The 23,506-nt window shown below is 40.2% G+C and overlaps 1 long non-coding RNA gene across 2 annotated transcripts in view; it reads left to right on the top strand.

Annotated features, from left to right (window-relative positions):
* Window positions 1-23,506, top strand: part of LOC134298787 (uncharacterized) — a 192,483-nt gene that overhangs the window by 90,950 nt on the left and 78,027 nt on the right. The gene's annotated exons all lie outside the window — the stretch shown is intronic.

The raw sequence follows: 23,506 nt of genomic DNA, 5'->3' as shown, positions 1-23,506 counted from the left end.
GAGAGAAAGGCTTCTCTTTTTCTTAGCCTGCTTGCAGGATCATTAAATACATACCAGTATATCATGTTGGGTGTGTAGAAAGTATAGCAAAATCCAAAAAAGGAGTGCATTGTGGCGATATCTTTCATTAGATCAACCATAATGTTCAAAATACAATGCTTTTTTATTATTTTGCTATATCGTTAGGTTAATTACTTTATTTTGTAACAATGCTTCCAGTAAGGTGACAAACACTACTGTGTTGTATCAGGATGTTTTGTTTGGGCCAAAGCAAACAAAGTCCTCTGCTAAGGAAAACTCAGTTCTGTGGCTTCCATAATATTTGAATATTGAGAAGCTTGTCATAAATGAGCTTAGCTTGTTGAAGTGTGTTCTGCATATCTTGGTCACAGGATGGAGAGAAAGCGGGACTATGCACAGTGTTTGGCGCACCTCTTAATATGGAAAAGGTTGCTCGGCATATTCTCTGCTCTTGCCACTACATTTTCAAACATATTGTTGCATTCCTGAGGAGTAGAGCCTTGAAAGTGTCATTGCTATGTGTGTTGGGGTTGTTCTGAGCATTTTATGGAAGGCACTTAGAATTCTGCTTAAAATAATATAGAATCTTCAAAGAGTTGGACAGTGCCAAAAGGACCATCTAATCCAACTCCCTTCCATGGATGCACAACTTAAGCATTCCTGAAAGATGAAGACTCAGATGAGTTAGTCCTCAGGCGTTACAAATTTAATGGGGCTTTCCCAGGGAAAAGCCAGCCAGCATTGCTGCAGCATAATTAATTTTATGCGATGCAAATGTATGCTAGGTGGGAGGTCAGGCCTGTTCAGGGCAAGTCAGAATTGCTGGCTGGCTTCTTTTTTGAATGCCCAATGAGTTCATTTATGCGCTCCTCTTTTTACTCTTTAAGATTCCTCTCCTTACATAGAGCACCTGCTCTCTCTTTCTCTTAGATGCTAGGAAATGCAGAAAGAAGTGCATTAGATGTAAAATGTTGAACCTTCTATCTACAAAAAAGAAGGAAAGACAAGGAGAAGGGTACTTTTTCTGGCACCTGAATGACCGAGAGGAAAGGAAGAAATTAACTTCCTTTAATTTAGTAGGACTCCGCTAAGGGATCAATTCTGGGATGCCTCCAATGCAATTCTGTGGATGTTGACTATGGAATCGAGTTGGAAGCCTGAGAGAATACTTCTCCAGACATTTCCTAGATTTGTGGTATTCAAAGCGCATAGTGTATAAATGAAACCACATCCCATAGGCTTGTGTTAAAAGTGGGTGTATTGTATATAGCTCCCTCTCTCCAAGTCTTGGTTAATTGTAGCATCAAATTATTTCAGCCTTGCAAACCATATCAGGCTGCTCTATGAGCTGATTTTGAGATTTGCTTATACTGTAGTCCTTTGCCTTTTCCTCAGGGTTAGTTAGGCCCAACAAATTGACTATCTTTGTGTCCTCCCTGGAGATTTGACAACCCCCGGTCAGATCTGGTCCACCAAAAAGGTCCTTGATGCTTTTTGCGTGCAGAAGACTTTTGCCAGGAATGGCTTCTACTGTTTATCACTTGGTATTTGAAAATGAACAGCCAGGTCTGGAAGCAGGGAGATGGGGAATGTGTTTGATCTTAGTTTTAAGCAGAGAGATTCAAGGGAATGTAGCGAATATTTGATTTTGTTCTTAAAGAGTGAGGACCGCAGTTTGCAGGGAGAGCTGCCTGACAACTTAATCCCATTGCTTTGTCCCAGATTTCTTTCAATCCAATGTTGTAAAATGTTCCTGCTTTTCCTGTGCAGTTAGCTGGATTTTCATCAAGCCTTTTTGACAGAGGCCTTTAAGAGTTGTTGTCAGTCACAACAGCTGGTCTGTTTCAGGACCTCATTCGTCATCTGCATATATATTTCACTTATAGGAAGATGAGTCCAATGACTCACTTTGTAGAAATTAGAACTTGCTAGAGAGAACATATTAAAGAAAGTGGCACATAATCAAATCCAGAAAAGTTAACTGGAAGGCCGCCTTTATGTTGTTCTGACAATGATCCTATGAGGGAGGTCAGTCTGTGATCCAAAGAAATCATCCTGAGAGCTTCATGGCTGAGTGGGGAAGCAGTGTGCAACCATCTTGACCAGTACTTAGTGATAACTTTCTTCTTCACTGTCCTCTTGCTGCAAACCATGCTTTTCTGAGCTGCCATGGGTCTCTTCCAAAGGCTTTTGGTTCATTTTGCCCCAAGAGCTGATTTACCATGATGTGGATGCCTTTGCAGAGTCCCATCTTCTCTGCATCCTTTGGAAGCTCCTTGTTGATCTAGCTGTGAATGTGAGGGCAGGCAGGACATGTCAAGCTTGAGCATGTTTTATGTGGAGTTTCTCAAGTGCATGTAGTTTTTACTGCTGCGGTGTTAACAAGTTTTTCACCCATAGAGAAGGGGGATGAACTCTTTCTCCTTCCTCATCTTCTGTAGCCTCGTCTCCTTTTCTAGATTCATATATTGTAGGAAGAAGTTTAAGAAGAACTGGTTTGTGTGGCAATAAACTTGTCAAAGAGGAAGAACAGGATGGGGATATTTCCATTTCCAACGGCATCCAAAGGTCCTCAAGTTTGCCTCTTTGGTTTCAGTTCCAGGTCCGGAATGGGGAAGCCTGCTGGGTTTCATTGAATGTGACCTTTCTCTGAACAGGAGCTGTTGTCAAGGTTACAATATGTTCATGTGCTGCTCCAAGATGAATGACAGGACAGAGCAGGTTCTTCTGGTAGATCTGCAAGGATTTCAGATTCTCTGTCGCAGCATGGAAAACTTACTGAGTTGGACTATAACTACTGTTGTTGAGCAGCCCTATTGGTTGTGGGATTCTGGGACCGGCAATTCAATTTTGTAACTTTTCTGAACACTGGTCCTAATTATTTTTCCTCAATTAGAGAAGCAACAACCATGTATTTCCAATAACTATTCACCACTCTTGATAAAAGGTTCTTTTCAAAGGGCTCTCATGTATAAGGTTAACACAAGAAGCCCACTTGATGCCTTTATTGTTATCATGTGCTTTCAATTCATTTCTGAAACTGGATTTCTTTGGTGGAATTTTTTCTTTTCATCTGAAGCTGAGAGAGTGTGATATACCCAGGGTCATTTGGTGAATTCCCATGGCCAAGTGGGGATTGCAGCCCTTCCCACCCAGTGTCCTAGTCCAACATTCAAATAACAGTATGCTATAGCTCAAAATGGGATGACTAATTCTGACCCTTCTCATGATGATATGTTATTACAAAAATGGCATATCTTCCCTCTCACAAAGAAATATGAGGAATATTGAAAGAAAAATAACTTGAAGCAAAGTTTTTGTTTGGAAAAGTAGAACATTGCTCCACCTTGCTACTTAAATGCTCATATTATTGTGCCAAAATCTTCTCTGGAATCCATAGCTAAGATGGGAATCAAACTCTGGTCTCCAGAGTCATTGTCAAAACCATTGGCTCGCAGTACAACACCACACTACATATCCCAAGATTTGTAGTGTGATAGGATGGAGCCATGATAGCAAAGATGATTGCTATCATTGTGTATTACGTCATCGTCGTCTCACTCGTTCAGTCGTTTTCGACTTTTTGTGACCTCATGGACCAGTCCACGCCAGATCTCCCTGTCGGCTGTCATCGTCCCCAGTTCCTTCAAGGTCGAGCTAGTCACTTCAAGGATACTGACCATCCATCTCGCCCATGGTCATCCTCTCTTCCTTTTTCCTTCAATTTTCCCCAGCATCGTGATCTTTTCCAAGCTTTCCTGTCTTCTCATGATGTGGCCAAAATACTTAAACTTTGCCTCTAATATCCTTCCCTCCAGTGAGCAGTCGGGCATTATTTCCTGGAGGATGGACTGGTTGGATCTTCTTGCGGTCCAAGGCACTCTCAGGATTTTCCTCCAGCACCAAAGTTCAAAAGCATCTATCTTCTTTCGCTCAGCCTTCCTTATGGTCCAGCTCTCGCATCCATAGGTTACTATGGAGAATACCATTGCTTTCACTATGCGGACCTTCGTTGCCAGTGTGATGTCTCTGCTTTTCAGTATTTTATCGAGGTTGGCCATTGCTCTCCTCCCAAGAAGTAGACATCTTCTGATTTCCTGGCTGCAGTCTGCATCTGCAGTGATCTTTGCACCTAGAAATATAAAGTCTGTCACTGCCTCCACGTTTTCTCCCTCTATTTGCCAGTTGTCAATCGGTCTGGTTGCCATGATTTTGGTTTTCTTGATGTTTAACTGCAGCCCAGCTTTTGCACTTTCTTCTTTCACCTTGGTGATAAGGTTCCTCAGCTCTTCCTCACTTTTGGCCATCAGAGTGGTATCATCTGCATACCTAAGATTGTTAATGTTTCTTCCAGAAATTTTAACTCCAGCCTTGGATTCGTCAAGACCTGCATGTCGCATGATGTTCTGCGTACAAGTTGAATAGTTAGGGCGATAGTATACAGCCCTGCCGCACTCCTTTCCCAATCTTGAACCAGTCTGTTGTTCCGTGGTCTGTTCTTACTGTTGCTACTTGGTTGTTATACAGATTTCTCAGGAGACAGACAAGGTGACTTGTATACATGGCATGAAAATGTTTTCAAAAACTTCAGCCATTAACATGACATCCAAACACACTCTGCATATTGGTACCCAAATAGATGTAAAAACAATTGCAAAGGAAACAGCATCAGACCATTTGCCCAAAGTGAGAGCTTTTTTGGAAGCTTTAGATTTGTTGAATTGGATGGATATAGTCACCAGGATCCTGTGGGTTCTTTTTCCCCCAGCTCTTCTCCTTTGGAGGAAGGAAGTCTGATGTTTTAAACATTGGGGATTTTCTCCCCTTCTTAAAAAAGAAAAGCAGAAATCGCTGTCCAGACAGGAAATGATTAAGAGGTGAATAAAGATTTCAAATAGACTCGGGGTCAAGGCAAGGATGGAAGGCTGGCTGTGCGCCTGAGATGCTTTGGGAGAGGAAAAGAAGGAGGCGGAATAATGAACCCAGGAATCTAGGATGAAGTCGTGGGAAAAAAAGAGGAGGTTTTCCTTTTGGGAGAAGCCTTTCAGTCTTTGAGGGCCTGGATAGTAGGAAATTAGGCATTTGTTCCCCATTAGCTCTCTTGCATGCACAGACATACACTATCCCAACCCCCTTGAAATTTTCTTGGTTCCTCATTTTATAGAGAAATAACAAGTTTTAACCATATCCAGGTTTCCTTTATCTAGCCATTCCCTTTCACAGACATTAATGAAATCTGGGCTACCTCTTCCAAGACTGTGGCACATCTGTTGTCTCATAATATTAAGTTATTTTAACAGCTACCTTTTGTTTTATTTATTTATTTCAACATTTGTTTCTCATATTTTATGCTTAAATTCTATTTCAAGGGAGCTTATATATATTTTTATAAAGTACGAAATGTTTAAAAGAGAGTTAAGCAATAAAATAACCACATTTAAGAGGTATAGTTGAAGATTGTATATAATACCTTACCAGTTGTCTAATTTGCCTACAATGGGAGTTTCATGTGGACAGTGACAAACCTATTCAAAGCAACAAATAAAAATATAACTTGACCGTTATCTCTCCACATTTGGAGCTTTGACTTTGGGGGATTTCATTATTCACTGATTTTATTAAAAAATGTGCTTTCCAGGAATCTTGAGATCCTCCAATGTGACTGTGGTCAATTTCCTCTAGTTGTGGTGGAGAACCTAGAGATGTTAGAGGTAATATCTTCCTAGCATTCTCTACATCCTCTAGTGGTCACTTTCCACTACATATTGACTATAGGGTTATGCTAGAGAGGTATTTTCTCAAGTAAAAAAAGAGCAATTTCTTCATTCACAGTGAATCTGGAGGGTTCACTGTACACTCTATTTAAATCTAAAACATAAGACACAGAGTCTCTGGGAAATTTCAGATGTCTGCTTCATGGGTTTCCTAGAAGTCTTTGAGATGTTCCTAGGTGAATTTTGCACCTGAAGAAGAAATCTTTTGGGACATGATGTGAATGATCCCACTTACGAAATGTACAAGAATTAACTCCAACTTATTTTCAGTTAAATATGTGCACCCTTACTGCTAGTTTTGATTTTGCTGTGTCCAATAATTTGTCCCCATGGAGCAGCGTTTCTCAAACTGCTCCTTCACAAGTGTTTTGGACTTCAGCTCCCAGAAATCCCAGCCATCTTACCAGCTCTTAGGAATTGTGTGAGTTGAAGTCCAAAACATCTGGGGAGCCAAGTTTGAGAAACTCTGCCATAGAGGAAAGCAAATGACTTAATTTCCAAAGAGGTCTTATAGTAGGAACTTGGTAGGATGGAAGAAGAAGCTGAGTAAGATTGGGAGGGAGTTTATACCCTTTCACAATGGTTTTTCAGCTTTTCCCCACTTGCTTCCCCAGTGACATCAAGAGCCTTTCCTAGTCTGACTTCCCCTCTATTTTCTTGTCGTTTTCCCAATGAATCTTGCAAAGAAAGCCCTACGATAAAGTTTCCATCAATTGAAATTGGTTGAAATGCACGTAATAAATAAAGGACTTTGCTCACACTTACTTATTTCTGGATTACAGCCTACTGGTTTGCGTCTACTTTGTGCAGTGATTTGTTTTTACTGACATTAACCAAGGTAGCCTCTTGATGCCTCCTAGGTATTTCATGGACTTCCTTTATTTTATTTTTGTTGCCCTATAAAGAGATGCTTTATTACTCAGCTAAGGCAAGTCAGACCTATCTATAGGTGATCATATCAGGAACATTCCCTCGCCTTCCTTCCCTCATTGGCATTGTGTTCATTATAGGTTTTTACAAGGATTTTGTTTTCTATTTTCAGAATACAGTGGCAGAAAGCACAACAGTATTTGTGACCTATTGCTTAAACTTTTTAAGGAACTCTGCCTGTGTGGAACCTTTGAGATGTATCAGGCTAGATATTCCAAACTTGTTGGCTAAGTTGGTTATCTTGGGTTATGTGGGGAAGGCATACAGATGGTGACATACTGCCACTTTTAATCTAGAGCCCCAGGCATGTCAAGCTAATGGCAGATTCTTTGTCGTACTTTTGTTCATCCTCTTCTGCCCTTATCTTGTTTTGTTTTTTTGTTTTTTTTACTTCAGAAGTGCATAGAAGCTGCTAAGCCTGTTTTTTTCAGCATTAACTCACTGACTTGGGATGAAAAATAAAAGTGGTGAACCTACAATACGCAGACCATTGACGACACGACACGTTGAAAGTAGAGCTCCAGATTCTCAGTTTTGGCTTTTGTGAAGCAGGGGAAAAACCTCCTGAAAATTATGCTCCAAGACAAGCACTTTGGCAAGGTGGAAGGTGTGTGGTTTGAGGCACATGATAGGGAAAAGAGTTGACCTCAGAGGTACATATTTGAGAATTTTGAAGAAGTTGGCTAATTGCTAGCAGCATCACTAATTCATGGTATTTATTGCCTTGTTGGTATGAGAGCTATGGGAAGGGTGACACGAATTCTGAGTTTGAGTTTTTTTCTGAGGAAATAGACACTTAAATGATATGTATTATAAATGGATAGAATGTGTGGTTCTACTGGACATTTAAGGGTAAGGAATGCAAGGATTTGTAGCCCAAGAAATATTAGAAGGGCTAGGGCTATGCAATTGAAGGGTTTGGATGTATGAACATGCATGCCTACACATTATTCCCATTGCGTGCTAGAAATTGTGTGCGTGTTGTGCTCCCACGTTTGTACAGTCAGCCTTCCTTATCTACAGATCCTGCATCCATGGATTCTGCCACCCACGGCTTAAAATGTATATTTAAAAATCCAAAAAGCAAACTCTGATTTTGCCATTGTATAGAAGGGACATCATTGTTCTATTCCATTGTATAAAATGGGATGAGCACCCATGGATTTTAGTATCTGTGAAGGGCTCTGGAACCTAGCCCCAGGGGATACCAAGGCCCCAGTGTAGACCTTAAAGGTTATCTTCACCATCATGGATGGCATTAAAGAACTGTGGTTGTGATTCATTTCGTAGCGTTGAATAGTTGTTGTTGTGTACTTTCACTTCATTCCCAACTTACAGTGCCCCTGAGGTGAACCAATCATGGTGTTTTCGTGGCATTATTTGTTCAGGGGAGGGTTGCCTTTGCCTTCCTTTAGGGCTGAGAGAATGTGACTTCCCGAGCTCATCCGGTAGGCTTCCATGGCTCATTGAGGACTAGAATACTGGTCCAGCACTCAGACTGTTGCACCATGCTGGGTTGTTCCCTATAGAAAAATATATGAAGTGTACCACCCAATTTGACCCTGTTGGGATGGAAAGAGTTTGAAAACGGCATTTCCGAAATATGTTGAAATAAATTGAGTAATTTCTTGCAGTAGTAACTGTCTGATTACAAAATCATAATTGTAGTATTTGTTATTATAAGTCCAGAATTCTTCATTCAAAAGACACTGCTACCATGTCCACAAAATTGCTATCTATTCAGTAATTTCATGTACTTTTCACGTACTTGTGCCTGGGGGGAATTTGCTAGCTTCCTTAGGTTGGTGATGTCCAATCTTTGATTCTTTAAGTGTTTTGGACTTCAGCTCACAAAGTTCCTGAGCATTGGACAAGCTGACCAAGGCTTCTGGGAACTGGAGCCCCAAACACCTGGAGAACCAAAGACTGGATACAGCTTCTTAGGTGATTCTATGGTATGTTTCCTCTGAAAATTACCGTGGAGTTCCTTTGGAGGTACAGGCAGTCCTCGAGTTGCAAACATCCATCTTTACAAATGACTCACAGTTAAGAACAGAGGTGAGACAACAGGAGGGGAGAGAAATCTCCCTCTAGGAGGGTAAATTCACTCCTGAAAGAGTTGTCATGGGAAAAATGTGTCTCCACTGAAAAATGTGTCTCCAATTCTTGTTTCCACAACAAGCCCCAAATCTTTATCACAGGAACAGAAAATGAGGCGAAATCTTCTGAACAGGAGCACAGACAGCAAGTCAAACACCACAGGGGTGTTAACCCTGTCCTATGCTATCCAAAACTATAATATGTACCTGATTTAACTGAAGAACAAACCTACAGAACCTATCTTGTTCATAACTTGGGGATTGCTTGTACCATTAAATTCCCAGAACAGATATCTCTGTAGGATTCTGAGGATTCCCCAAAATAAAACTGAGGGTTTTTTTAGTGGCATTCAGTTGTATGAATGGTTTCATGTAACCACAGTCCATCTGAGAATGTAACCTCTGTGGATACAGAGGTCTTACTCAACGGCAAGAAACGAGCAGCATGCCACAATGTCTGCGCTTTGGCGTTCCTACTCTGCTGAAGAGCTTTTGAAACACGTCCCTAGCATCCTAACTTTACTGCAATGAGGGTTCCCAAGACTGAGGATTTACTGAGGCATAGGGTACCTTGGTTCATGCAGATTTTACTCTTCATCAGTGCTGACCACAGGCCTGTGCCAAGAACTTCCAGCACAGTACTTCTCAGCAAAGGACACATCCAGGCTTGCCTTTGATTCTTCCTGGACAAGAAGATATATAGGAGGGTTTCATTTTGCTCATAGCATTTCCACTTTTGTGTGAGTCCTACCCTGTCTCCAATCCCCACAAAAGCGGAAGGTGGACAATAACGCTGTTCTCTTGCCTTTACATCTGTTAAAGTAGTCAACAGCCTCAATTATCCGCATGTATATTGCAGGAACACATTGCAACACAGCTTGGTTCTGCATGAGCCTCTTTGGATTTCTGTGTCTTTTTAAGGTTCAAAAGTTTGCGTTCCGGCATTAAGAAGTCTGGTCTTGTGTTGAGAGGTGTGAGGGGCACATTGTACTGTGTGAATGAATTCAAAGAGGTGTAGCAGCTACTGCTGTGGCTGAACGCACAACACACTTTCTGCAAAGTCTTTTAATGCAGGTCCCATGCAAACACAGTGAAATAAAGCCTTTGTTACTTGCAGTGCCAAAACATAGACATTGAAAATTTGGCACCAGAGAGAGCAGTCTAATATTGATTCTATCCCAGCTAGTCCTGCTCCTGATATGGATATTGGAAGTCTTAGAAGTTTCTCTTGTCCCTCTTCATTGACCAATATATATATGCCTGCCTGTGTGGGATGATATACTGATTGAAGGGCAACTGATATTTGTGGTGGATTGCTACATGATTTGGGACACTGGAAATACAACAGTTAAGAGCAAGTGAAGTGGAGTGATCTCTGGGAGTTCCTTCAACAGAGTTTGCATAGTTGTCTGTTGGGAGTGCTTAGATTGTGTATTCCTCCATGGCAGAATATGGTTGGATAGGATGGTCTTTGAGGCCTCTTCCAACGCTGATTTGATGAACTTTTATAGACACAGGGGATTCCCTCCTTCAGAAGTCAGTCTTTCACATATTGAAGGCAGGGGAAATTATTATGGATTCCAGTTTTCCATCTGAAGACGTGAACTGCAGTCTACGAAGGCATTGGTTTGAAATTTCTTTCTGCCAGCTTGTCTCTAAAGTGCTACAAGAATATTTTATATCTCTTTATGATACCACAGACTAACACTTCTGAAACATTCAGTGAAAGAGGAGAGTAATTGTCCCATATGGCTGTCTTCTCCTGAGCACATCCTAGCTTGAGAGTGTCATCCTTGAATTCTGGTGCCCAGACCTGGACATAATCTTCCAGATAACCAAGATTGAATTGTAGTATAGCATGGGCTTTTTATGCAGAAGGCAGGATCCCCCTTTCACTTTGAAAAAAATCATAATATTTAATACTGTTAGTATTAAAAAGTGGAAGTTTTTTATGTGATGTGTCTCCAAGGGAACTATGTGCCACATTTCAACTACATCCATCAAGCAGCTGGTGTTTCAGGAGAAGAGATAGGTTCTTCCCTGGGGGCCATAGGTTGTTGTAACTATAGGGAACATGCCTTTTCCCTTCTTTGCAAAATGTAGCCAGGCTCGCTTGCTTCTCTTGAGTCATATGAGTTTGCTTGTCCAGCAACATTTCTGGAATGGCAGGCCTTTCTCACGGCTTGTTTTGTAATACATGCGCTCCAGTCTGAATGCTCTAGGCTCATGGCTTTGGAATGTTTGGAGGTGGAAAAGTGCACCTAGACATCCCGCAGGCCAAATTCCCTTGCAGGTGTTACCATGGCATGAAACAAGATGACTGAGCACCATCTGATGGCTTGCCAACCTTTATCCTCCTTTTCTGCTACTGCAGAGACACCGCCACACTTTGAAGACAGAAGTAGACTAGATGGCAGATGACCATTGATGAGATCTTTGCAATTCAAGTGGGGTTTGCATTTGGGTCTCTCCACACAATTCAGCACTCTAGGCCAGAGCTTCTTAAATTTTTCCACTCATGACCCCTTTTTACATGATCTCAGGTATATAGGCATATAGTATATGTATAAGAATCAAACATTTACTAATAAGAAATCAGCATTTGCAAGGCCTGCTAAACCAACTAATTTCCCTTTTTTGGTGAAGAACAGCTGAAACATTTTCAGCAAAGTCCATTGTAAACACTGCACAACAGATTTGTGTGAATGTCATAAACAGCTACTAGATTACTGTTACCAGTTTTTTTCAGGACCCCAACATTGAACTATAATTTGGGTTCAAGACCCACAGTTTAAGAAGCAGTGCTCTAGACTGCTGCACCTCATTGGTTGCTTTGACTCCTGGCCTGACATCCTGATATCTTGGATAACACCATGTAATACAGTGTTCGTCCCTGGGTTATAAATGTATACCTCCTAATTAGTTCTATCATAAAAACATGGGGAAAGTTTATTAAACTGCAAAATCTTTTTTGTGGGATATCCTGCAACATATTTTGCTATAGTTTTTCAATGAATATCTCATAGAGCCTCAAACAATTCAACATAGTTTGTGGCAGCCACAAAAACATCATTTCTGGAGTATAACAACTACTTTCAAAGTAAGGACCGCCTCTTTTGGCTGCGTCTTCCTGAAACACTTGGACCTTTCCTAGATACTATACGCAAAAACTAGCTTTGGATATTTTATTGTTAGCTACCACAGAGAGCTGTATGAGCGTTTGATTTTAGGTCTGCTCAGCTGACTCTTGATTTTTGGATGTTTACATGCAGATAGTTGGAGCAAAGGTATACCCTTTCTACCACTGTATTTTTTCCCCTACCACTCGCTTTTTGTCACAGGAAACATGCAAAGCAAATATCATCAGATCTAGCTTTGAAGTAAAACCGGCTACATTCTGCTTACTTTCCCAGGAGAAATCATTATCTTGCACCAGGGATAGTTGCTCTTGTATGACGACAATTACAGTGAATATCCCCGTGTTTGATATTGATTGTTCCTGGGAAATGGGCATAACTCAGTGGCAGGACACAAGCTTTGAATTCAAAGAGCTGGTTCAGTGCCAGCTAGAAAAACATTGGGTATCTCACCTGATAGAAAAAGAATGGGACTTGGAAGGACAGCTAAGAAGAAACTACACAAAACCCTGAAGTGTAACGATACATTACTGAACACTAAATGTTGGGTGGTTCGTGCTATCCTATTCCTCTGTTTCTATGTATAGTTGTGAAAAATGAACAGTGAAAAAAGTTGATAGGAAGAAAACCAACTCGTTTGAGATGTGGTGTTGGAGAAGAGTTCTGCAAATAGCGTGATGTGCTAAAAAGACAAATAAATTGGTCCTGGAACAAATTTGGCCTGAGCTCTCTGTGGAAGCCAAGATGACTAAACTGCAACTTTCGTACATTGGCCATATCATGAAAAGATACAACTCACTAGAAAATCTGATAGTGCTTGCTAAAATGGAGACAGAGAGATAGACCACATTCCAGATAAATGGACTCAATCAAGGAATCCAGGGTTGCTGAGGATAGGGTGACTTTGAGGTCTGTCCTTCATAGATTTGCCATAAGTCACATTTGACTTGAAGGTAATTAACAATAATTTCCCTTGATCTTGCCAATCATATCAAAGAGACTGAATTTCCATCTTCTGGCTCCTTGGACAGGTTGTGTCACCCTCTCTTCTAAAATGAGAAGTGGTCAGAAGTTCATTTTTGGTTTCACTTCTGCTTACATACCTGAAGGTTTTTTTTTTAACCCCCCAAAAAACAAGGACTATGCACTCTGGTCAAAAGGAGAACTGCATTGCCTGGAACATAGTTTTCAGTGATTTAAGAAAGAAAACATCAACACTGAATGTGAAAGAGGATCATCAAAAATCAGTGAGGAACAAACTGTGACCTGCGTATTGTAGTCAGCCTTGGAGTAAGTGGACCAGTGGAGTGATGGCAGGGTGAGGACCTTGTCAGATGTTTTGGACCACAGCTCTTTGAATCCTTAGTAGTCTGCTCCTAAATACAGGTCCATACTATGTGGAGGCTGCCAGGAGTCTTTGGCCAAAACATCTATTTTGCCATAGGTTATCCATCTCAAAGCAAACTAGCATCCTTTCGCACTCTTCAGTTACAGGCTGGGCATCCCCTTTTCAGTTTTTGGGATAGTTGCATATATATAGCAGATCAGAGCCAGGTCTAAACACAAAATTCATATATGTTTTATACATACAGTCTGAAGATAATTGTATGCATAATACTTTTGTACATGAAATGAAGTCTGTGTATTTTGAATAATCAGAAAGCAAATGCATCACTATCTCTGCTACCCATATGAAAAAAGTTGATTTTGGAGTATTTCGTAATTCTGGATAAGAGATATTAAACTTGAATTCTGTTGCCATTCTCCTTAAATGAACTGTTGTGGTTGAATCTTTGGAATTATTGGGCTTTTAGTTTGGGGAGGCATTACCTAAACAGCAAACCCCGGAAATCCATAGCATGTTGCCATTACATCTAAAGTGGGATCATAGTGCTATAATTGTGAGCTCTAGAAGAACTTATGATAAAAGAAAAAGAATATGAACAAGTCTCTAACTAGGGTCCTGGAAAGCCCATCCAAATAGAGAACGTTGGGTTAGTTTAACAGTGAACAATGTTGATTGCTGTAACCTGTTTGAGGAGTGATGGGAGTTGTAATTCAGTGCTGCGTGTTGCTCACTACTGAAACTGTTGGACAAACATCTGTACCAGGAATGATTACTATTGCAGTAGAGTCTCACTTATCCAACACTCGCTTATCCAACGTTCTGGATTATCCAACGCATTTTTGTAGTCAATGTTTTCAATACATCATGATATTTTGGTGCTAATTTCGTAAATACATTAATTACTACATAGCATTACTGTGTATTGAACTACTTTTTCTGTCAAATTTCTTGTATAACATGATGTTTTGGTGCTTAATTTGTAAAATCATAACCTAGTTTGATGTTTAATAGGCTTTTCCTTAATCTCTCCTTATTATCCAACATATTCGCTTATCCAACCTTCTTCCGGCCTGTTTATGTTGAATAAGCAAGACTCTACTGTATTTATTTACCCTTATCCCCAATGAATTCAATGCAACGTTGCTTTCACTTGCATTCCTTTTCTGTCCTCTCTGCAACCCTGTGAAATGAACTTTTTTCTATCAATTTTTAATCTAGCTAGATGTACTAGATCTGACCAGTGATACCTGTCCGTCTGGTATCACTGATAGTCACAAGGAGATGCTCGAAGTTAAAGATCATGCATAGACGCAGAGTTAGGTTTCAGGTGTTGGCAAGAACTCAAATGGATCATTTTGCCAACCTGTTGCAATGCCCATGTCAAAAGCAAAGGTGTCAACTCTATCGCCGAGATCATTGTGTTCCTTGTGGCTGTGAGTCAGCACGGTTCCCTCACGCCTACATTGGAAGAAACTATAAAGAAGAAGTATAGTTATTATACAGAAAGCAGAGGTCTGTGTTTATTAAATGAAGTGGAGTCAGTCTTATCATCCTGATAGGAATGGCGCCTTCTTTTCGCCCTTCAGAGTACCGTCGATCAAAGAAGCCGGCGGAAGGTTACCTGAGGCTTAAATGAGTCAACTTGCTGTGATAATCCTTGGCCATTGCCCAGGAAAGTACACAGGAGTTGAAGTTGGGTGGGTTGCCCACACAAAGGAAAGCAACGAAGGCCCTGGAATTGAACTAGAATTCAACAGCTGTAGCACAACTTTGGCAAAGAATAATCAATTATCTTGTATGGAGTAGAAAAGTTTAGGACCCGAGAGAAAAAACGGCAAAGTTCCAATAGCAATTCTACGAGCATGCACCTTTTCTCAAGGCTTTACCTTATACGTTGGGGCCAGAGATGTTTTGGGTTTGGGAGTGTTTTGTAGAAAAGAATTCTAAGAGCCATCCAGACCAGCCCCTTGCCATGCAGGAATATTGACATCCAGAACTTCTTTAAAAACCTCCACAGAAGGAGACTCTTATCACCCTCTGAGGAAGCATATTCCACTGTTGAACAGGATTTTGGAACACATGTATTTCCATGTATGTACATCATGAGACATCCAGGTATAGATAGATATATTATATGCACCCCATATACATAGTCTGAAGGTCATTTTATTCACAGTATTTTTTATGAAACAAAAGTTGCTGTCTCAGCCACCCATGTAGATTGTGTTGGGTAAATTTGGGGTATTTTGGGTACAGGAATTTGCCTATTCCTTTTTGTCTGCCCAAGAATCTCAGATTCAGTGTGGGTTGGAAAAGTAGCATGCCGTGTTCCAAGTAGCATCATTTTTTGTAATTGTGCCATTGTGATTCTATCTGTAGGGATTTAATTCAGACACTTTGGCAGGCTGTTTTGACAGCCAGAACCACACTCATTTTATTTTTCAAAGCCACTAAATCTCAGTTCCTAGATCCTGGTATTTCATAACTTTGATTCTACTTTCCCTTTAGGTTGCATCATCTGTTGCTGCCCTTTTCCTTTTTGTAGTTTCTCTGAATAAAATGCATCACACACAGTTCCTTTAAAGAAATCAATGTTTTTATCATGTCAGTTGTTACCCAGTACTGCTTAAGGGTGGACATTAATGTTAAAGTACAGTTTCTTTTTGTGCTTTTCATAAAATGTTGGTCAGTCACATATTACAAAATAAAAAGTCAAACCCAAGTTGTGAAAAAATGAGATGGAGCAAATCTGAGATCAACATTTAGATTTAGAATGCCAAATTCCTATAAAACTGGCATGTATTAGAAGGTACAGAAGTTAAGACAAGGAAGAGAGAAAGCCCTGTCAAACACTTCCTACCCCCTCACCGATATTTTCTTCTTCAACAAAGATTTCTATTTTTTGAGATCTATATCTTCTTATTTATAGTTGATTAACTTTTTGGGATCCCTTGAATATCATTGGGGATCCAGCTGTATTTGTCACTACCACCTCTTTTTTTTCTTTTTTTCGCATTTCTGTAGTACTGACTTGCTTTTAAAGGTAAAGCAGTGGTTCCCAACCTGTCGACCAGTAGTGGGCCACAAAAACGAAAATCTGGTCCACAAACCACCTTCCTCTTTATTTATTTATTTATTTGTTTGTTTCCACTCCTTTTCGCAGAGCCCAACCAATTTTTTTCTTGGTGTCTTCCTTTTATTTATTTATTTGCGACACTTCTACCCTGCTTTTCTTAACCCCAAAGGGGACTCAAGGCAGCTTTACACATAGGCAACTATTAAATGCCATTAAAACAGTGTACAGTTGAAATAGGCATTAAAAGAAAAAATATATAGTGATCCAAAAGCATAAACGGGTCCATTCCAAAAATCATTTCACATCATTCCATATATGTCTATTGGACAAGTTCTCCAAAAGCTTGGTCACAAAGCCATGTTTTCAGTCTCTTACAGTCTCTTTAGGTCTGTTCCTAGGGTTATTTGAGGTGCTGATTCGAAAAATTGCATTGGATAGGCCACATCAGCTCTAGATTATTAAAAAAAAAGGTTTTCTGTGGGCGAGCCGATGGCGACTACTGGATGGTATATGTTCTGTATCAGAAACTAGAGCTGATGTGGTCTAGCCAATGCAATTTTCTGAATTAGCACCCGAAGTAACCAAACCAAATCTAAAGTTGACCAAAAACTGATTCCTAACCCTTCTGATACTAATGTTGGAGAGTGATCCCCGACCAAAGTGGTCCCCAGTAAAAGTGGGCCCTGGTTAAGTGGGCCCTGATCAGTGGTCCCTGGTCAATAAAAGGTAAAGGTTTTCCCCTGACATAAAGTCTAGTTGTGTCCGACTCTGAGGGTTGGTGCTCATCTTCATTTCCAAGCTGAAGAGCCACCGTTGTCCGTAGAGGCCTCCAAGGTCATGTGATTGGCATCTTCCAGAGCGGTACTTATTGATCTACTGACATTTGCTTGTTTTCAAACTGCTAGGTTGGCAGAAGCTGGGGTTAACAGCGGGAGCTCACACTACTCCCTGGATTCAAACTGCCGACCTTTTGGTCAACAAGTTCAGTAGCTGAGCGGTTTAATCCGCTGTGCCACGGAGGGCTTGCTTTTACTAATTTTAAAAATGCAATGTTTTTATTTACTTCTTTTAAAAAGTCATTAAAAGGCTGCCAATCTTTTTTAAATTTGGGGGTGGGGGTCTGGCAATTGGTAAGCATAGTCATTTTGTCCATCTCTGCCAGATCCATGGAGAAGGAATAATCTGGCATGGAGGAAGTTCATCTTATATTTGAGTATGTGTGGAGCTCAGTGGACAACCTTCTCCATTGAGCTGAGAGCTATAGAACAAACCAGTCGTGTTGGATTGAAGAACAGTGCAGGACTGAAATACAGGTTGAGAGGCTGGGCTGGAAATCAGGAGGAAAATATCACCAGGAATGCCAAGTATTCTTTGACCTGATTGCATTGTAAATTAATTGCAGTTGCATACCTTCACATTTTTTGTGTTGGTTCATTCTGGGTAGTCAGGGGTGAACTGAGAGCAGTGTAGAGCAAAGGCCCTGTCCCCTCAGAGATAACATCTAGTTATTAGGGTGTTGCTAAACCTCCTTGATGCTACATCCCTACTTTCATCCCAAGGGCCAGAAACTTGGTTATGGGAAGGAAGCATCCCCAGAATGCTGAACTCTGCTCCCAGTTCTGCATTCCTCGCAGGTGCTGTATCGGCAGTATACACCGGCGCAGGTCACATTAAGATGAAGCGATAACACCAAGGAATGATTATGTTTGGGTGGATACCTGTGGTAATTTACTTCCTGTCATTTCACCTGGATCCTGCACATTTATTCCCTTATATGACTTTGCAAACATTAAAGAAACAACCAAAATCCTTTGAAGAAATAATAGCAGCAGCGAAGGCAATAATGTAATTCTGGTTGAGTATCTCTCATTCAAAAAGACTTGGAATCAGAAGTGTTTGGAATTTTCTTTATTTGAAATATTTGCATATATAATGAGATATCGTGGAGATGGGACTCAAGTTTAGACATGAAAACCATATATGTTTCATATACACCTTGAACACGTAGCCTGAAGGTAATTTTATAAATAACATTTTAAATAAGTTTAGAAATGAAACAACGTTTGTGTACATTGAATATTATGAAAAATGTCCTAATGAAACAGTGGAATATACTCTCCTTCTCTGGAGGTTTTTAAGCAGAGGTTGGATGGCCGTCTCTTGGAAGTGCTTTGATTGTATTCTTACATGGCAGAATGGGATTAGATTGGTTGCTATTCAGGTCTCTTTCCATTCAATGATTCTATATGCAAATTACCTATAACTCCCCAGGGAGTAATTAAGGTTGACTGTAAATATATTTGATAAGGATCAAATGGTTGCAAGTCAGTGGGCATAATAACTTCAAATCAGAGCTTGGCAAAAACCCAAGAATTCCCCAGTTTCTGCCCAGAGAGGATTTGAGAGTTATACAGGTTGAACATCCCTTATCTAGAATTCCAAAATCCTCCAAAATTGTCCACATAGGTGGTTAAAATCCTTTTGAATGGTTCAGTGTACATAAATTTTGCTTCATGCACAAAATGATTAAAAATATCATGCAAAATTACCTCCAGGCTATGTGTAGATAGGGTATATGGAACTTAACTGAATGTTGTGATTTGGCATGGACTCCACCTCCTAGACAATGTCATTATGTGCCTATATGCAAGTAGTGTACAAATATTCCAAAATGTGAAAAAAATCCAAAATACTTCTGACCCCATGCATTTCGGATTAGGGATATTCAACTTGTAATGAAATAAAGCAACTTCTCCAAGCTCCATTTTACTCTGAGACTTCTTACTCTAAAAAGTAAACACTGAAAAAATATGTGTTGGAAGTAGCCTTCATAGCAAGGTGCTTTTCTTGAGTATATACAGATAAATATATCTATTATGTATTTATTTATTTTGATCTTAAAGCAAACAGTGTTTGCTGAGTATTGTTCTGACTACAAGCAATTTTGTGTGTATGGTTCATAGGCTGTATGTTAACCATACGTTTCCAGTTTAAATTTACACATAAGGTCAGTCTTCCCCAACATGATTCCTTTTAGATAAGGTTTATTGGACTCTGGTATTTGGGATGAGTGGGGTCTGTGGATGAGGAGGGATTTGAACCCTGATCTCTCCAAGGGCCCAACATTCAAACCATTGCAACATGCTGACTCTTCAGAATACATCACAGAACAACAAATCCTAGAATTACACCGGCTGGAGCCATAGCAGTTTAAATGGTATCAATTTAGTTCTTAAAAGGTAAAGAGTCCTCTGGAATCTTAAAAGGCTTAATAGATTTATCACAGCTTGAATTTCCATTGACAAGAGCACACTTTGTTGTGCCTTTTTAGGTGCAGCAGACTGATAAGGCTGCTTATTCAGAATCTGATCAGGTGTCCACTCCTTGTAACATTGCAAAAGAAATATTAGTGACTCTTTTATTGTATCACATTGGTTAGACAATGCATGTGCGGTTTGAACTGTGACTAAGGCAGAAGATGCATTATGTGTGTATGTGGGAGACTGTGTGCATGGTCCAATTTGTAATCAGAGGGTTTTGCATTTCGTGATCTATTGTGACTGTTGCATGCAGACCTGGGCTCCCATAAATTGGTTAGAGTGGGGATTAATACTAAGCTAACAAAAAGTATCTAAGGAAAACTCAAGAAAGCATCCTCCATACAAAAGAGCCATTTCCCCAACATGTTTCAAGATTAACCATTACATGGGACACAACCATTGCTTAGGATACTGGTGTTTGTTCATCAATACTCTGTTTCAAAAACCTATCCAGACCATCATGTTTGTTGGAAACCCACAATCAGGCTAGTGAAGATAAAATGCTGGTGTAAAAAGTCCCTTTCACCCTGGCCCAGTTAACTGGGCCTCCTCCAACCCATTACTGTGAGCAAAACAGTGGTATACAATACGGGCAGTTTCACCTAAAATTCAGGAACATAAGAAACAAGAAAAAGGTGTTACCTCACATATGGTAAAAGTCCTCATCCTCAGTTACATGTAAACCAGTAGTAGGGAACTTGTGGCCCTCCACATATGGTTGGCCATCAACTCCAGTCACCACTTACCAGCAGCATAGCCATTAATCAGGCATGATAGGACCAGTACAGGTCAACCATCTCATATAGATAGGAGGAAAATAGAAGGCTTTGGATCCTATAGCAGGTTTGAGCACTGAACTGTAAGTCTGGAGACCAAAGTTTGATTCCCCACTCGGCCATGGAACCCCCCTGGAAACTCTGTAAACAGCTGTTTCGATGTGTGTGTGTGTGTGACTGATTTGGCACAAATGACGGTGTCCTTTACCTCCACCCAGACCCAGTCATTGCACTTTATTCTGGTCCGGCTTTAGAGATTGCAAGATATTGCACATATATAAATTTTACTGCTTTACTTCCAATCTTGAATAAATTCACTGTGCCTGGTTATTCGTCAGTTGTGAGTATGTTTTTATTGTATATATATATACCTTTTGATTTTATATGTTTAAAATGCATTTTGCAGTTATATTTTATGTTGTATTCTGGGCTTGGTCCCCATGTGAGCCGCCCCGAGTCCCTTCAGGTAGATAGGGTGAGATATAAGAATAAAGATATTATTACAGTGCTGTAAGATCACTGTAAGTTGGAAATGACTTGAAGGCACACAACAGCAAGCATAACCACAAGAGCAATTGTCAAGACAGAGTAAAACCCAGAAGGTGGAGTTATTCAACAAATTACAAAGAGTAATACCAGGTCAAATGAAAGGAATGGCATTTCTTAGCCTAAGATAAGAAACAGTACAAAGCAGCTACATGCTGGAATGTTATCAAAAGAAACAGGCAAACGTAGAAGGACGCCGTGAACCAATAAAAGGCCACACAGTGCTGAGAAATAAATAAATAGCAGGGAATATGGCCCCTAGATTTCACACTGCCTCCTTCATATGCTAGGGTATATATGAACAGCAATTGGGTGAGAGATCTGAACCTACCCCATGTTTCTTTGGCTTCAGTCGCACCAACTGGGGTGAGGAAAGTAATGGTCAAAATGACTCCCCGTAGCATGGGTTATAGATGAAAAAGATGGCATAAAGAGATGGCATAGAGTTTGGGATTAGGCTAATGTCTAACCAGAGTCCAGTCTTCTACATTTGCTGGGGTTAGTAGTATAGAATCTTTATGAAAGTGAAATAAATAAATAAATACATTTTGATTATTTTACCTGAAAACACTTCTCGAGGAGTTTCTAGGTCTTCCAGCATGGCTATGGTCAACTTCTGCTGGAAACTGGCCAAAGAATCGCATTGAAAGACCCAGAGATTCAAAGATAGAGAAGTATTATCTCTAGAATTAGGTCCTTCAGCATGACCAGTTAACCAGAGAATCATAGTGGAGGACAAGGAGATTGCTCGAAAGAACATTTTAATCAAATCCATGAATAATCAAATCCGTAAAGGTCAAAACCACAGAAGTGGAGGAACAATTGTACGCCCTTGAATCATCTGGGCTTCCCTTCCAGTGATGTTCTCAAAACTTTGACTTGAATTTTTGCTCCTGGGATGAATTCTGCTATCTCTTTGGCACACAGGAGAAAGAAAGAAAGACCAACATATGGAAGTGTTCCTCCTAATGCAGCCAAATGGTTTATTGCTACACATGTAATTAGGTGTAATTGTTAGCTGTGCTTTGTAGTAAATCCTTTCATCTGAAGTGATACATGATGAAGAAGCATTTTAAAAGGCCTGTCACGGGACACAATTACTATCCTCTAACCTGGTTCCAGTTTTTCATAAAATGCTGATGCTATCTCTCTCTTAATACCTTTTCTTTCCATTTACTTTGCCTGTTTGACCATACAAATGTGGGAAAGGTATTAAAAAAACAACAGAGTGCACTCCACCAACACCCAAACAATGTGCCTGAGGCTTTGTTTTCACAGTTATCTCACTTTTAATGTGGTTTTCAAATCTGTAGGATGAGAAGGAAGGAGAAGAAATGAAACAAGAATGAAACATAGAGAAGAGAATTGTGTGCATGTGAGTAGGTGCCAGTATATAATTTCCCCATGGTCCATTCACTAGGGAAAATTTCCTGCAGCTACACAGGCAGAGACATTTTCTGATATGCAACTAATTGTGGAAGAAGAGAATTTACAGACTTCCCATTGGATCCTCTAAGCTGGGCAATCTACAGACCTCTGTAAATTCAATACTGCAAGTGAGTAGCTAAGACTAGGTACTTTTAGGGCTACAACGAGAGTCTGGATTACAACCACAAAATTTATACCTGAGTTTAGAACAATTAAATTTTGGTCTAATGTTTCAGATTGCCCCCATTCTATTGCCCTGAATAATTAAGACCATGTTAAAGGTTTACGCCATGGAAGTAACTGCTTACAGTAGGCCATCCACATTCACTCCAGTTAGGACACAGGCATTCACAAAATTGGAAAAAACTCTCTTAGGATTCTCTATGTCTATGCTGAAGGACATAGACATTCCTAGAGAGCATATTAATCAAGCTGCAAATAAGCAAATCTGAAAAAAGTCGATGCAGCTGTGTGATTATGTGCAACCAGGACTCCTGGAATACCAGGATCCAAGTATCTGCTTGGCCATGGAAACTTAACTGGGTCAGCTTGAACAAGTCACACATTCTCAGTCACAGAGGAAGACAATAGTAAGCCTTTTCTGAACAAATCTTGCCCTTGATAGGTTTGCCTTAAGAGTCTTCATAAGTTGAACTCAATGTGAAGGTGAGGAGAATGAAGAGGCGGAAGAAGAACAATAAAAGCAACAGCAGCAGAGAGTGTTCAGCATTCTTCCATTAGAGCTAGTTCTCCAGACAGAATGAGACATCTCAAGGAATGAATGTTAAGTTACTTTCATTACATTATGTGTTCTAAGCATATGCAGAGCACGACCTATACTCCTTAGCAGCCTTTGTAGGAAAATTAGATGTTGCGCCATGAACTTCTGTTCAGATTTTCTGAAAAAAAGATGCATTGGGTGACAGCCATTTCCAGACAAGAAACCATCTGGAACATACTGTTCGGATAAAGTGTTTTTTGCCTCCAGGTACTCCTGGCATATGCTCTCTGCTCCAGCTTTCTTCAGATGCTACAAACATAGTATGTTTCA

Source organism: Anolis carolinensis, chromosome 4 (assembly GCF_035594765.1).
Source record: "Anolis carolinensis isolate JA03-04 chromosome 4, rAnoCar3.1.pri, whole genome shotgun sequence".
Classification (NCBI taxonomy): Eukaryota; Metazoa; Chordata; class Lepidosauria; order Squamata; family Dactyloidae; genus Anolis; species Anolis carolinensis.
This window is presented reverse-complemented; position numbering and strand designations above follow the sequence as displayed.